Source organism: Panthera pardus, unplaced genomic scaffold (assembly GCF_024362965.1).
Source record: "Panthera pardus isolate Hobbes unplaced genomic scaffold, ASM2436296v1 HiC_scaffold_17, whole genome shotgun sequence".
NCBI classification, from domain to species: Eukaryota; Metazoa; Chordata; class Mammalia; order Carnivora; family Felidae; genus Panthera; species Panthera pardus.
This window is the reverse complement of record NW_026526732.1, coordinates 53,557,440-53,574,258: the sequence shown is the minus strand read 5'-3', so window position 1 is coordinate 53,574,258 and position 16,819 is coordinate 53,557,440. Positions and strand designations below refer to the sequence as shown.

The following is a 16,819-nucleotide window of genomic DNA, read 5'->3' as shown; positions in this document are numbered from 1 at the left end:
CCAAAAGGTGCCCTCCTCAATACCCATCTTATAGGCAGGTAGTTAGTCCCCGACTAATTCATATGCACTAACTTGGTAAATGTTAAGATTTGCTAAGAACCTCAGGCCAGACGCACCCTGGCAGAGGAGTAGGGACAGGAAAGACAAATGCCTATCTGTCGGATGACTCTTAAGAGGCAAAGAAGCCAAGCTTTTACTGCAAGGTGGATGCAGTCTTTGTAACTGGCTGATGAATGTTTCTCACTCGGAGCACCTAGGGTATGCGAGAGGGTGGGACAGGAAGGACAAAGAAGTTTAACTCATATGCCTTATACTTTTTTTTAAAGTTCATTTATTTATTGAGAGAGAGGGAGGGAGAGAGAGAATCCTAAGCAGGCTCACACTGTTAGCATGGAGCCTGGTGAGGGGCTCAAACCCATGAACCGTGAGATCATGACCTGAGCTGAAATCAAGAGCCAGACGCTTAGATGACCGAGCCACCCAGGTGCCCCTTATGTGCCAAATCTAAAGAGCTGCTCGTGGCCACTTATAGCACTTGTTAAGAGGTATTCTGGGGCATTGTCCAGACTCCGTAGGAAACAGATCTGTGATTGTTTCTTTGGGTCTGCTGTGGGCTCCAGATGAAGGTGCAGAAGTATCTAGCATCCTGGGTAGGTGTACCTTAGACAATGGCCAAGAATTCTCCTGCTCAATTTTTCCAGCAGGGAAGCCAGATCAAATTTAACTTGGCCTCCAATTCCACAGGTTTGCCCAACACCCAACACCACCTGAAAGAAACTCCTGGAGGCTGCATAAAAAGGAAAAGGCTCCAATCAGGGACATGCCTTGGAGAGCTGAGGAGATTCCTTAAGCTGTTGTGGCTTCCTCATGCTTGTTACTTTGGGTGCCCACCATCCATTTCCACAGCGGGATTAGCCGTAAGTTCTTTAATGGGGAATTTATTGCTGATTTGCTTGTTTTGAGGAATGAGGCAGAAAGGAGTTGCTAGGGAGACTGTGCCTTGCCCAGAAGCTGGTCATGGAGGAAGAAAAGTGCCCTTTGTCCGGTAGCAGCTCTGGAATGGAAAGAAAAGCAGGTCAAGTGCCTGGGGCCTGTGTCCCAGGAGACGTGCTGCCCACCTGGGCAGACAGGTGATGATGAAGGGGGTGGGCAGGTGAGAAGAGGGTGACAGGGAGACTGAACAGGTAGGAGTCCTGTGTGATTTTTCTTTAACTACAATCATCATGCTTTCTGACTTTTATAAGGTGATGGTTAACAGGAAATATTGATAGTTTGGGTATGTCTATGGCAATAAAAAGAGCTGACTTACATTTTGGGCAAAGAGGACATCCATGTAGGTATGAAAATATCAGCTTCACAAATGAAGACTTTGCTTTTCCTTCTGTAGAAATAGCTAATTCTATAAATTTATACAACTATGGAAATGAACTATCACATGCTAAAGAATTTTCTTCCGGTTTGTTTTTTGTTTGTGAATATCAGGGCGGCGAAACTGATTTCTAATTTCTAAATCACAAAAGTTTATATCTCTATCAAACTTGCTTTTTTTTTTTCACCATTCTATATTCTTTCAAAGACACTGGGGGCATTGCCCAATTAAGTCTTCTAAGGTAATTCAGTATGAATTCTTTGCATGGCTCAAATATTCCTTAAAGAACGAATGGGACACAAAGTATGTTCATTTTCCTTGGGAAATTAGCTGGGGCTATTTTATGAATTGAAATTCTTAAAATTAAATCATTTCACTTGAAAGAAGCCAGAACTCATATTTAGTCTTGATGCTTCCTGCCTCCTGGTGAGATGGTAGACGTTTCCAGAAAATTGCCATGCCAGAGTTCCACAAGTCTGGTCTTTAAACCTGTTTTCCAAGCCTGCCCTCCAGTTGTTTGTGGAGAAACATGCCTTTCATGGTAAATGGAAACATATCCAGTGTCAAGTTCCAAGCTCTTAGCGCTAAAATTAGAAAGTATTTCAGGGAAGGGGGGTGTGGTGACGAGTGTAGGACTGATGGTAGTTACTCAGAAACTCAAATTAGATGGGATTGTACAGATTTGTGTAATGTGTGTTTTGTTTTATTATTCTCATAAAGGCCAGGGACTTTCGTAAGAAGAGTAAAGTGGGGTGGGGGTGGGGGGAGATGTGCTTCCAGGGAGAGTATGAGAAGAGAACTGTGGTCCTTAATTTAGTTTACATTAAAGTAGGAAGCTTTACCCCCTGCCCCAATTCTTCCTACCTGTCAAATACTCTAGTTCTCTATTTTCTTTTTCTTTTTACTTCTAAAAGCAAAAAGTGATGGATGGATGGACGGACGGACAGGCAGACAGATAGGGGTGTGTGTGTGTGTGTGTGTGTGTGTATTTAACCTTGGGAAAGTTCTAAAAATTTGCCATTGGGCCTCTGAATTTTCTCTGCCAATGAACTTCCTCCTGTCTTCTTCATCCTAGTGCACCTATCTCCAGGACACTGGACTGTCCTGACCTTTCTGTGCTTCTGAGCAAAACCATGATGGTGAGTGTCCCGACTGCCAGAGCCACAGAGATGATATGGGAGAGAGGAAGGGGCTAGTGTCCAGAAACATTCTCCTGTTGGGGCTAGAATGTGGTTCTCTTTTCCCTTTGGCTCTACCAAAAGGGGGAAGTAAGTAGAATAGGTCCTTGTCCCCAGTCCCAGGTAGCATGAGCAGTTTTTTTGCCCTGCCAATCAAAGTTTTCCAGACGCATTCTATGCCTGCTCATTTGTTTACTGCCTCCTTTGTGGAAGATCTTAGGTCATTTTATCTCAACGTTAGCTCTCCTCTTCATGTCTGACATGATTAGAGAGCCATCTGGAGTGCAGGGACTGGGCTTGATTTACCTAAGTCTGTCTTCAGGGTTTGAGGCAGTGTCCAGTACATAATGAGGATTCAACAAATATTTGAACGAGCAAATTCAAACGAGCACATGGTTACTGTCCTCAACTGTATGCAAGGCCCACACTCAGGCCTGTGTGTGTCGGGGGGAGGAGTGCCCTGGTGACTCGGCACCCACACCTTGCAAGGTCATAGTCAAGTGAGGGAGAGGAAAGGCATCTACTGTGGCTCTCAAGGCAGAAATGGCATCTGCCGACAGGTGCACATACACATGCACATAGTAGTAAGATGCTTGTTGGTTAAGTTGGCATGTTTTTTTTTTTTGTTTTTTTTTTTGTTTTTTTTTTCAACGTTTTTTTATATTTATTTTTGGGACAGAGAGAGACAGAGCATGAATGGGGGAGGGGCAGAGAGAGAGGGAGACACAGAATCGGAAACAGGCTCCAGGCTCCGAGCCATCAACCCAGAGCCTGACGCGGGGCTCGAACTCACGGACCGCGAGATCGTGACCTGGCTGAAGTCGGACGCTTAACTGACTGCGCCACCCAGGCGCCCCAAGTTGGCATGTTTTAAATCCAAGATTTCTGAATGGTGTTTCAGCCTTCTAACCTCCATACTCCTAAAATTAGCCAAGTCACTCTGGAAGCTGCACTTTGATGAGTCCCTTCTCTTTCCAGTCTTTGTGGGGTCTTTGGCTTGAATCTAAAACACGCCCCTTTTACCCTCCCCTAGATTCTGTGGCACCTCTTTCCCATTTCCCGTGGCCCTTGCCCGGGGATACTTAGCCCACAGCTCTAGAGGCAGAGGTCTTCTAAAGAACAAATGTGTGGGGCGCCTGGGTGGCTCAGTCGGTTAAGCGGCCGACTTCGGCTCAGGTCATGATCTCGCGGTCCGTGAGTTCGAGCCCCGCGTCGGGCTCTGTGCTGACAGCTCAGAGCCTGGAGCCTGTTTCAGATTCTGTGTCTCCCTCTCTCTCTGACCCTCCCCCGTTCATGCTCTGTCTCTCTCTGTCTCAAAAATAAATAAACGTTAAAAAAAAAAAAAAAAAAAAAAAAGAACAAATGTGTACGCTGTTTGCAACAATGGGTAGCAGTTGTAGTAAAACAGCCAAAATTAATCTCAGGTGGGGCGTGGGCTTTGTTCTGGAGAAGTCCATCACTACTGTGAGTCTATAGAGCAAGGGGATCTGCAGACAGGATTTACAGCCTGGCCAGCTGAGGAAGAGCTTGAGAGGAGTAGGGTGAAGGGGAGGAGGCCCATTTACTCTCAGGAAAAGAAAAATCCAAAAGGCCTGATGGACTTCTGTCGGTTGAAAGCTAGTGGTGGTGAGGGCAAGGGCAAGAGGAGAGGCTAGGGTCTGGTTCGGAGCTGCTGGAGGAACTAGAAATCATGGGTGGAGTCTGTTGCTTCGTTTTAAACAACTAGGATGATGTTACCAAAGGGGGAAAGTTTGAAATCTGAACCTTGTGGCAGAAGTTATTCGGCAATTCTCCATTCGTTTGGCATTAAAATGTGGTGTAAATAAACACCCTTGGGTAGTCTGGAAACCCAGGAAGCCCCAGAGGCCCAATGGGGCCACCTGCATCCGGAATGCCCCCAGGTCTTTATTTTCATGGCTAATACGTGTCCAAGGAGGGAGGGCATGAAGTGACTTTTGTGCCCCTCATCTGGGCTGAGGATGGGGAGCGGGGGAAGAGGGTGGTAGTGAGACTCTTCTGAAGCCTGGCCCTGGAATGTGGCCTCAGAACAGGGAGGCCTTTTGAGAAGCCAGGGAAAGCTATAGACTTCCCTTTGTGTTCACCCACACATACCGTAGACAGAGGCTCTCCTGGCTCCCCTGAGCCCACCCAAGGGCCCTGAGCACTTCATAATTCTTCTGCTCCCCCAAATTTGGCCTCCCTTCACCTCCAGAATCAACTCTTGAGTCTTCATCGTAGTGTTCAAAACCTCCCATGGCAGGGCCCCAACCTCCCTCCCCAGCCCCTCCCGTAGCTCATTTGGTATGGCCACCCTCAGGCTCTGGGCTGCTGTTCCTAATACCTGCTCTCCCCGTCTGAGCCCCAGCCACCTCTCAGTTTTCCTTTGCTCCCCGCTGTTTAAATGAGGTCTTCCCCAGCCCTCTCAGAAGGAAGTACTTGCTCTCTTCTTAACAATCTCTGCGTGCTTGGACTTTAGTATATTTGTCATATGATGCTGGCTATTACTTCGCTGTCTAGGTGCGTCATATGACATCTATCCATGCCAGTGGAGGATAAGCCGCTTGAGGGCAGGCAGTGTCCTCAGGTGTGTTCCCCGTATGAATAGTACTTAGGGTCCAGGGTAATGGCCAACTTTAAGGTTTGAGGGGCTTAGGAGATTGGAGAGAATAAATGGTAACGGCAGAAAAATCTTAGCTACCTCAAGATTGGCAGGGCTGTGGGCAGGGATGAGACTGTTAACTACAGATGCCTGGAGTCCTACAAAGATGCAAGAGGGGGCGTGGCTGTGTGTGCTGGCAGGACCCCCCCCACCCCCACCATGGCCAGCAGAGCCCCAGATCCTGACACCCTGTGCGGGACTAAAAAGCAAAGGGAAAACCACAGGATGCAAGATGGCATGAAATGGATTTTGCTTTTTTTTTAAAGATCGTAATATACATTCTTTGCATATTGCATTGAGTAAAAAGTTTTCTGGCAAAAAAAACCCAACAAAAAACAAAACAAAAAAAACCCCCAAAAAACAAAACTACCGTCGTCCATATTTCATGCGAAGCTCCAGGCCTTTACAGCATTTTTGACTTACAATCTCCCTCTCTTTTTCTTAAACCAAAGGGTTCTTTGCTCTTTACCAAACAATTTAGGCCTTGTTCTCATTTTTCACTTGGGATGTTTAAAATGCTCTCGGGAAACAGTCCTACCATTCAGAAATTCCAAATATATCCGTGAGCCTTTATTATTCTTCAAGGTTACAGGAATTTTCCTTGGAAACTGTTTGAATTTGAGTGCAAGTTTTGCCTTTCATGGCTCCTCTTGCTTTCAAAATGAGTTTCAGTAAATCAAAGTCTCTGAACTTGTATTTACTTATTTGTTTATTTTGCCACATTCCGTCTGTCTAAATATGCGTGGTCATTAAAAAACAAACAAGCACAAAGTAATTTCAGGCCTCCCCCTAAATTTCCTTTTAAAAATTAACCGGGCCTGCCATTTGTTACCTTCAGCATTAAGCTGGTATTGACATTAAAAGATGAAGCCAACTGAACATAAAAAAGACATCTTTTGGCATCTTTTTTAAACAGTCTGAACAAAACCTCGAAAGCCGTCCCAGCTTTGCAAATGAGACCCCTGACTATGCCAAATTTCGGGAACTGTTTTTATGCCGAGACGCTCCTCCGAAGAGAAGGCGATCCTATGGGCTGTTGCGGGGAGAAACAAAAGCATGTGCATCTGAGGCACCAAGGGGAGAATGCTGCCCGTGTCACTCCTCACCTGACATTTTGGAGTGGAAAATGACAGTGTTGGCACAGTAGCCTCTCCCATACGGCAAGTGTGTTGGCTCCAGAGCCACTTCCGCGTCCCAGCAATCTGTCCTGCCCAGGCACAGCGCAAGCTGTGGAGGCCCGGCTTGGAACCAGTTTCTGCAAACAGGCTCCTGGGCTACGACAGGGAGCCAGGAGGAGGGACCAAGTGCAGCTCTCGCTGGGAAGGGGGGCACTGCCTGGCTGTGCTCCTGAAGGGGCAGACTCGAAGAACTCCTAAAATGGGGGAGACCCAACACTGGCCTGTAACCAGAAAGGGCAACCAGTGGGGCCTGCGATGTGCCCTATGCTCTCGTCCTGTTGGGTCTGACCAGGTCTGGTGAGAAGCTGACCCACGAGGTCATCATACTTCCTCCTTTACTAGCTGTGTGTCCTTAAGGACACCATTTAAACCACTCTGGGCCTGTGAAATGTGGATAATAATGTCAGCTCTACCTCCCTCCAGATTGCTGGGAAGAGTAAGACAGTCTGTGACTAGGAAAGCATTTGGTAATTTGTGAAATGTCATTAAACAGAGGTGGCGTGCCATTATAACTGTCTGGGGGCTCTGTGCTAAGAATCTGTGCTCTGGTAGAGGGCCCTGGCCTCCAGGCAACAAGCTTTTGGCTTGTGTTTACTGAGACACTTAACTTCATGGTTATTTTTCAAGGCCCATCCACATAGTCTAGTCTCCCCTGCCCTCCTGCTTCATCTGGGGCCTTGGCCAAAGCACCCCACCTGTCCGTCTGTGCCTCAGCTACTCCCCCTGGAATATGGGTGTGCTCTGTAACTCCACCTGTCTTAGGGAGACCCATCAGAACGAATCCCATTCATTCGCTGAGCTAGCACTTACTGAGGGTCTACTTTGTGCCTGGCGCTTAGGGTAGGGTTATGAATAAAAGAAAACTTCTGCCCTAGAAGAAGAGCCAGAATGATGGGTCAGCTCCAGGGCAAGGCAGTTAGGTTACAAAGAAACGTGGGGATGATGCCATGGAGGCCACCGTGAGCCCTGCACTTAAATAGCGGCCTTAGAAGGGACCTTCTTGCCTGCTTAATTTCACTGACCCCTCTGCAAAAGAACCTGTGCCGTGCTCGTTAAGGAGCAATGGTGAAAGCGGGAACCATTTGCTCTTCTCACATGGGGTTGGTCTCCACAACACGCAGAGCCCCAGGGAGGAGGTTACTACACTTCTTATAGGGGTGTCAGGCCTATTGTACAGAGACTGTCCTGAGCAAAGTGCACCCGACGTAAGGTGATGTCACACCTGGGCACTTTGCTAACTTACCTGCTGAAAGTCGTTTCTCACTGGGGCCAAAGTCACACTAAGCAGTTACAGTGTTTGATAAGGTGGTGGTGAATGATCAACCCACAGCGCACCTGGGAGAAGTCAGTCAGCCTTCCCTGAGTCACTGACTTGATGGCTTTTCCCGGCCACATCTCAGTTTGTGGAGAGGTCATCTCCTGTCATCTGCCTGAAGCTGAGGGGAGGATGCTGTCTGGATATAGGTTGAGCAGGGCACTTGACGGTGGCCATAGAGTCAACCAAGTTAGAGATGCTTTCTTTCGTTCATGCATGCATGCATCCTTCCATTTGCTTATAACTATTATATCAAATGGGCTGGACTTGATGGGGTTAACGGGAAACAGCTTCTTCTTTTTTTTTCTTTCATCACTGTCCTTCCAAACTGCTCTGTCTGATCTTCCACTGGTCAGCATCTCAGGCAGATCCCATACTTTTCAGTCCCTTGCTCTCTCCCAGCTCAGGCCTGACCCAACCTCAGAAAGCTTGCACAGCCGGTCTTTAATCTTTGTGTTATCTCTTGCCATTCATTAGCTGCTCCTGACTCCCCAAGGCAGGGCAGAGAGTGGGGAGAATAGGAAAAGAAGCAAATGGTCTTTTTACTTAGCTGGGCCTGCTGTAATCTAGCCATTGGTGTCCTCTAAATACAGATGCTCAGATACTGCTTTTTTCTCTCGAAAGGCACCTTGATGGGCCCCATGGACCTGCCCCACCCAGCCCAGGGCCTATGTCTTGAAGTGTCTGGACCCGGAATGATGCCCCTCTGGCTGACTCTTATGACTCCACTCCGGTTCCAGTGCCAGTGGGATACTCCACATGGCCATCTAATGCCAGGTTCACCTCTCTCTGGCAGTAAGGCCACTGGCTGGTCCTACTAAGAGGATTTAAGCCTAGCTACCAATGACAGGGTCCACGTCGTCCACAGAGAAGTTTTTCACCTGTTGTCCCAGCAAATTCTGGAAGTGCAGGCCTCGTCTGAGAACTTTTTGTTCCCAAAGATGGTGGCAGCCAGGGCAGGCCTACAAGGCCATGCAGTTCAGCAAGCATCCACCAGAGATTTTAATCTCTGCTCCTGGCACACTCCCCATTCTCTGAATGGTCCTCTTAGGGCCATCTTTACTTGACTCAATGATAGGACAAGCACTCCCTCCCCTCCTCCAATGAGACTAAAAGGAAATAAAGCCATGATACTTCTTACTAGAACTTCCTTACATTCAATCCAAAACTACATCTAGGTTCACATCTATTGTTTTGGTCAACTCTTTTTTTTTTTTTTAAAGTTTATTTATTTATTTTGAGAGAGAGAGAGAGCAAGCAGGGACTAAGCTGTAAGTGTAGAGCTCGACGTGGTGGTTTATCCCATGCACAAGATCATGACCTAAGCTAAAATTAAGAGTCAGATGCTCAACCGACTGAGCCAACCAGGTGCCCTGCCCCAGTTTCGGCCAGCTCTTAACAAGTCTTGCACGGATGAAGGCTGCAGCTCTCTTTAGAATATGGGGTCACCTATTATCCATCTCAGCTTTGGGTATCAGCAGACATTCTCAAACCACAGAAACATTTCAATTTAACTTTCTGTTATTCATTAATCCATTCATTCATAATATTTATTCATCGAACACTTACCCAGCATGTACCATGTGCCCAGGTATACCCAGGAAGGAGCAAAACTGGCCTGGCCTTGGCCCTCTTCTGGGTATGCTAGGTGGATATACCAAATGCTGGCCCCTTGAAACCTCTTGAAACATCTAAATTTGATTATCGCAACATCCTACCAACTGGAACTCTATTATTCTTCATGGGTGTGTGACTACAAAGACAGAGAGATCTTCATGTTTGTAATAATGGTCCCAATTGTTGCAAGATCCCAAAATGCCTTTGGAGTCATTGCTAATAACTTAATCATTGGTGTTGAGTATATGTTGTTGATATCTGATTCTTTAGCAAGTATAAACTTCCCTGTGCTTCTGTCTTAATACTAAATAGATGCATGCTCCAAGGCAGAGGTGGTTCCCTATAATCAGAATATATGCAAAATCCTAACACCCCATTATTTGAAGAACTGAGTTCAGTTTTCCTGTTTATTTATAAAGTAGTTTGTAATTCAACAAAAGACATATATGTATATGTATTTGTAAATTGTTCCCACTGTTTGGTGTCTTTTCTTTTATTAGATTGAGTTTTCCTGGTTGAAATTTTCCCTTTTATCAAAAAAAAAAATGGATAAGTCATTGAAATAATTAATTTAACTTGATTTTGTAAATGCAAAGTCCTATGTTTTTAAAACACTGCTTCTGTTCCTGGGACTGCCACTCAAAAACATTCAACTTAGAATGGCTGCCTTGTTCCTGAAGTTAGATTCTATGTGTTTTGATTTTGTGGGATTTTTTTTTCATCTCATTAAGCCTCAGCAGAGATGAAAAGTTTTGATCTCGTACAGGGAAAAACACCAGAGAATCTTTATTGTTGCCAACCATTACATTTTAAAAAGTCTTGCTTTCTAACCCCGGTTCCCTGATGTAATATATAAATCTTGTTAACCTTATAAATATGACTTTTTGAAAGCAAGGAACTTCTCCTTTCTTCCTTTATTATGTCTAATTTGCATACCAGCACATAGTCCAAGTGTTGGCAGATAATAATATTTTAAAGGGCATCGAAGTATAAGAATAACTACATACTTGCAGATGTGTTATGAAATATACCCCATTAGTCACTTTATATTTGAAAGGCAGAAAAATAGGCACCTAGCAACAGCATGCCATCATTCAGGATTAGAGAAAAGCCATTTTACATCTAGGAGATATTACCCCCTCTTTTGGGGACTGTCAGGCTAGTACATTTAATTACACAAAAGATCCTCACAAGAGACTCGGCTGTTGATTGTCCATATGCACGGTGAATGGCAGTAATGACATCCCCCAAAGGATGGCTTTTGGCAGGCAGGGGGCTTATTGGGAGCCTTCCAGACAGGTTCACAAGTGAGTTCTGTGCAGAGAGACTTCGAGGCTCTGCTTGAGAACGGTGCTTTCCCTTCTGGAAAGCCACCATCCTTCTTCCCTCTCTCCCCCTCTGAGTAGGTTGACAGGAGGGAGTGCACCACCCCCGAACCCAGAACCCAGAAATAAGGATCCAGCACCAAAGACCCACCTTCCCCCATCAGCCACAGAGCAGAGCATCAAAATGCTGAGCCCACATTAACATCCAACTAGACTATATTTCCGGAAAGTTCTCTTCTCATACCAGTTAGGGCAGGTAAGAAGTAACAGGAGGCAAGTAAAGATGTTGAAGAGAAGAAAGGTCAAAATCTGACATTCAGCTGGGAAGAAATTCCTTCAGGAATCTCTGTAGATGCTTGTATCTGTGCCACACAGTAGAGGGGAGAGCTTCAGGGCCCCAAAGGCCATTCAGCAGGCATTAATAAATTTAGGGGTTCAGACTGAAGATACATAGCCCTGCCCTCAAGCAGTTCCCTTTTGGACAGAGGAGCTCGGCATCAGAAATGTCCCAGAAGCAGTATGTTCTCTCTGCATCATGGAGACTTGGGAGCTGCAGAAATTCACATATGATCAAGTCAGCATCTTGCCTTCAAGTCTTGGCCTTTGTTGGTTCAGTAGAAGAATGGAAAGTGAAGCAGTGCAGTGGAGATTCACATGCATGGAGAAGCCAGAGCTTGGGGGAGATGCACTTCCTTCTCTACTTAAAGACAAAAAAGGAAAGAAGAAAGGGAGAGAGAGAGAGAGAGGGAGAAAAGAGTGCAAGGGCAAAAAATGGTACCCTTTAGAAGTAGACACTGGTCACGGTTGCCCAACATTGTGAATGTAATTAATGCCACTGGACTGTACACTTAAAAATTGTTAAAATGGGGCACCTGGGTGGCTCAGTCGGTTAGGCGACTGACTTTGGCTCAGGTCATGATCTCACGATTTGTGAGTTTGAGCCCCGTGTCAGGCTCTGTGCTGACAGCACAGAGCCTGGAGCCTGCTTCGGATTCTGTGTCTCCCCCTCTCTCTGTCCCCTCCCCTGCTCACGCTCCGTGCCTCTCTGTCTCTCAATAATAAATAAACGTTAAAAAAATTTTTTTTTTGTTAAAATGAAAACTTTGTTATATATATTTTACCACAATTTAAAAAATACTGTAATATACCAAAACTCATTGAATTGTACATTTTTATTTTAATTTTTAAAAACTTTTATTTTTATTCCAGTATAGTTAACATACAGTGTTCTATTAATTTCAGGTGCACAATATACTGATTCAACACTTCCATACATCATCCTGTGCTTATTACACTAAGTGCACTCCATAATCTCCATCATCTATTTCACCCATCTCCCCACCCACATCCCCTCTGGTAACCATCTGTTTGTTTTCTGTTGTTAAGAGTGCTTTGTTATCTCTCTCTCTCTTTTTCTTTTGTTCATTTGTTTTGTTTCTTAAATTCCAGATATGAGTAAATTCATATGATATTTGTCTTTCTCTGACTGCTTATTTTGCTTTGCATTATACATTCTAGCTCCATCCATGTTGCAAATGACAAGATTTTATTCTTCTTATGGCTGAATAATATTTCATTGCATATATATATATATATATATATATATATATATATATATATATATCACATCTTCTTTATCCATTCATCCATCAATGGACACCTGGGATACTTCCATTATTCAACTACTGTAAATAATGCACAATAAACATAGGAGTGAATATGTCTTTTCAAATTAGTGTTTTCATATTCTTTGGGTAAATACCCAGGATCATAGGATAGTTCTATTCTTTTTTTTATTTTTTATTTTTTTTGAGAGACTGCCACACATGTGCCTGGGAAAGAGGGAGAGGGAGAGAAAAAGAGAGGGAGAGAGAGAATCTTAAGCAGGCTCCACACACAACGTGGCTTGGACTCACAACCATGAGATCATGACCTGAGCTGAAATCAAGAGTTGGACACTTAATTGACTGAGACACCCATGCGACCCAGGGTAGTTCTATACTTAATTTTTTTTTTTTTTAATTTTTTTTTCAACATTTTTTATTTATTTTTGGGACAGAGAGAGACAGAGCATGAACGGGGGAGGGGCAGAGAGAGAGGGAGACACAGAATCGGAAACAGGCTCCAGGCTCCGAGCCATCAGCCCAGAGCCTGACGCGGGGCTCGAACTCACGGACCGCGAGATCGTGACCTGGCTGAAGTCGGACGCTTAACCGACTGCGCCACCCAGGCGCCCCAGTTCTATACTTAATTTTTAAAGGAAACTCCATACTGCTCTCCACAATGGCTATGCCAATTTGCATTCTCACCAACAGTGCACAAGGATTCTTTTCTCTCCACATCCTTGTCAACACTTGTTGTGTCTTGTGTTTTTAGTTTTAGCCATTCTGACAGGTGTGAGGTGATATATCATTGTAGTTTTGATTTGCATTTCCCTGATGATGAGTCATGTTGAGTATCTTTTCATGTGTCTGTTGGCCATCTGGATATCTTTTTGGAGAAACGTCTGTTCACGTCTTCTGCCCATTTTTTAATTGGATTATTTGTTTTTTGGGGGTTGAGTTGTGTAAGTTCTTTATATTTTTTGGATACTAAACCTTTATCGAATATGTCATTTGCAAATATCTTCTCTTATTCAGTAGGTTGTTGGTTTTGTTGATTATTTCCTTTGCTGGCAGAAGCTTGCTATTTTGATATAGTCTCAATAGTTTATTTTTGCTTTTGTTTCCCTTGCCTCAGGTGACATATCTACAAAAACGTTGCTATGGTTGATGTCAGAGAAATTACTTCCTGTGCTCTCTTCTAGGATTTTTACGTCTTTAATCCATTTTGAATTTGTTTTTGTGTATAGCGTAAGAAAGTGGTCCAGTTTTATCCTTTTGCATGCAGCTGTCTAATTTCCCAACACAGTTTGTTGAGGGGACTTTTTCCCACTGCATAGTCTTGCCTCCTTTGTCGAGAATTAATTGACCATATAATCATGGGTTTATTTCTGGGCTTTCTATTCTGTTTCATTGATCTACAGGTCTATTTTTGTGCCAGTACCATACTCTTTTGATTACTACAGCTTTGTAGTATAACTTGAAATCTGTAATTGTGATACCATTTTCTCTGGTTTGGGCTTTCTTTTTCAAGATTGCTTTGGCTGTTTGGGGTCTTTTGTGGTTCCATACAAATTTTATAATTGTTTGTTCTAGTTCTGTGAAAAATGCTGTTTGTATATTGATAGGGATTACATTAAAACTATAGACAGCTTTGGGTAGTATGGACATTTTAACCATATTTGTTCTTCCAATCCATGAGCATGAAATATCTCCATTTGTTTGTGTCTTCAATTTCTTTCATCAAAGTTCTATCGTTTTCAGAGTATAGGTCTTTCACCTCCTTAGTTAAGTTTATTCCTAGGTGTTTTATTATTTTGTGTGTAATTGTAAATGGGGTTGTTTTCTCAATTCTCTTTCTGCTTCTTAATTATTAATGTATAGAAATGCAAGGGATTTCTTTACATTGATTTTGTGTCTTGTGACCTTACTGAATTCATTTATCACTTCTAGCAGTTTTTTAGTGGAGTCTCAGTTTTTCTACATGTGGTATCATGTCATCTGCAAATAATGAATGTTTTAATTCTTCCTTACCAATTTGGATCCCTTTTATCTCTTTTAGTTTGTTGTCTGATTGCTGAGGCTAGGAACTCCAGTACTTTGTTGAATAAAAGTGGTGAGAATGGACATCCTTGTCTTGTTCCTGACTTTACAGGAAAGTTTTCAGTTTCTCACCATTGAGTGTATGTTAGCAATGGGGTTTTCATATATGGCCTTTATTCTGTCGAGTATGTTCCCTCTAAACCTACTTTGTTGAGCATTTTTATCATGAATGGATGTTCTACTTTGTCAAACGCTTTTTCTGCATTTGGTTTGAAATGATCATATGGTTCTTATACTTTCTATTATTGATATGATATATCACATTGACTGATTTGCAAATATTGAAGCACCCTTGCATACCAGGAATAAATCCCACTTGATTGTGGTGAATTATTTTTTTTAATGTGCTGTTGGATTCAGTTTGCTAATATTTTGCAGAGGATTTTTGCATCTATGTTCATCAGAGATATGGGCCTGTAGTTCTCTTGTTTGTAGTTTCTCTTTATCTGGTTTTGGGATGAAGGTAATGCTGGCCTCATAGAATGAGTTTGGAAGTTTTCCTTCCTCTTTTATTATTTTTGGAAGAGTTTGAGTGAATTGTACATTTTAAGTGGGTGAATTATATTGTCTCTGAATTTATATATCAGAAAGGCCTTTTAAAAAAATGGCATCCACAACCAGTGTGTGTGTGTGTGTGTGTGTGTGCGCGCGCGCGCGTGCGCGTGCGTTTGTGTGCACACACATGTGCCAACTGCCAATTTCTGAATTAGTCTACCTTGGGTAGAAAATGTCAGTGAGGACCAGACAAAGACAGGGAGGAGAAATGTAACCTGTCTGCCCATTGTTTACAGGCGCTCTACAGGAGGAAAGAAGTAAAATACAATAAATGCTAAAGTGATATCATAATAGTACAGGCTCCACATATTTTTATAAGAGGGAGGATTCCACACCACAAAGTCCATGCCCAGTTCTGCTTTCTGTATGTACTTTGTCTTCAAAGTCAGAGGCGTGGTCAGCTGTGCCTGCATAGGCTCATGAAGATGTAGTAATGGTCATGTGGTGGTGACCAAGCCGAAGCTCCTAGTTCTTTTTGAAATATCTGATTGTGCTTAGAAATGCAGCATATCACCTTTGCTTATACCTTGGGGCCAGAGTTCCTGTTCTTGGAAGCACACCACCAAATGTCAAGGGCTCAAGGAAGAGGTGATGCTGGGTCTGGGTCAAAGACCTACCTCCCTACCTGGGAGACCTTGAACTGTCCTCACCTGGGATTCTTTGGCCATAAAATGCAGATGATGATACTTCCCTTGCCTTCTCCCTGGAGTAGCATGAGAAACAAAATCCAAACAAGATAACATGTGAAAGTGTTCAGTAAACTGTGAATCACGCACTGCCTTCGTGGAAGTTTTTCTGGATGCATGTAAGAGAAACCCAATAAATAAGCAAAAAGGAAGGCACTGAGTTGAAGGATACTGGAAAACCTCTCAGAAACCATGGGCAGGAAGTGAGGCTGGATCCAGAAAAGGAGTCTGGAGAGCTGGGACCACAGGCATCCCACCCCCTTTGGCTTCTCTGGTTTTCATTTCTCTCTCTCTCTCTCTCTTTGCAGGCTGGCTTTTATTCTTCTAGCTTGTAGGGCAGAATGTGGTCACCCCATGGCACTATGATTACACACCCTACATTCAAGCCATGAGCCCATCCGTTTATATCAGGTCCTAATTCAGATTGGTTCAGCCTGGGCTGGGGGTTCGCTCCTTGTCTGATGAGTTGTAAGTGTGGGCAGGAGTCACATAGGATAAACTCAGCCATCCTTTGTCCATCACTGTGGGGATGAGCTGGGCAGGTATCAGGAGAGGTACTATCTACAAACATTATGACAATACCAGTGATATGATTCCAACAGTCATTAGAAGAGTAAGATTCGGTTTTGAGAAACTCCTTTCATAGTGTCCCAGTCTCTGCTGTCTTCTGTGAGTTCTAGCATATGAGCTCTGTAGAGGCTGGCCACAGCTGTGCATTGAGGCCAAACTGAACAAAGGTGAGGTTGGAGGGCCCACGGGGTGCCTTTGGGGTCCTGCAGCCACCTTGATGGATCCTGAAGCTCCCTCAATGTGATCAGGCTATTCTGCTTGTGCCAAGGGGTCTGTGTTGCATTTCTCACAAAACGTATTACAAAGGAGAGTGGGCACACGTCTGAGAAACTCATCTTAAGTTAGCTTAAACAAAAAAGGAGATTATTCAGGGGCTCCTCTTCCAGATCCCTCTATCTCTTCCTGACTGCTGTCTTCTGAGCCATTCTATTTTCCAGCTCTCCACCAGAGACAGACACTGCAGGCTCTGCATTGATCTCCCATGAAAGGGCAGTGGGAAGATGCTGAACCAAGGGCCGCTGATTCTTTTTTTCCCCTTCTTTTTCTTTCGTTGCCTGTGGTCTGCAATTACCCATTCCCCTCTTGGCCTTCATAGCTGTGAGAGGGTGAGCAGGTGTTGAGAGCAACTTTGTTCTTTTTGAGTCAATCTCATTACATGGAAAA

General features: G+C 44.0%; 1 long non-coding RNA gene across 1 annotated transcript; it reads left to right on the top strand.

The window, feature by feature from the left end:
- Positions 1-632: 632 nt before the first annotated feature.
- On the top strand, positions 633-12,150 carry LOC109263510 (uncharacterized). Its single transcript, XR_002078254.2, has 3 exons — positions 633-917; positions 2,445-2,508; positions 10,720-12,150. It is a non-coding gene; the product is annotated as an uncharacterized LOC109263510 (long non-coding RNA).
- The last annotated feature ends 4,669 nt before the right edge of the window (positions 12,151-16,819 follow it).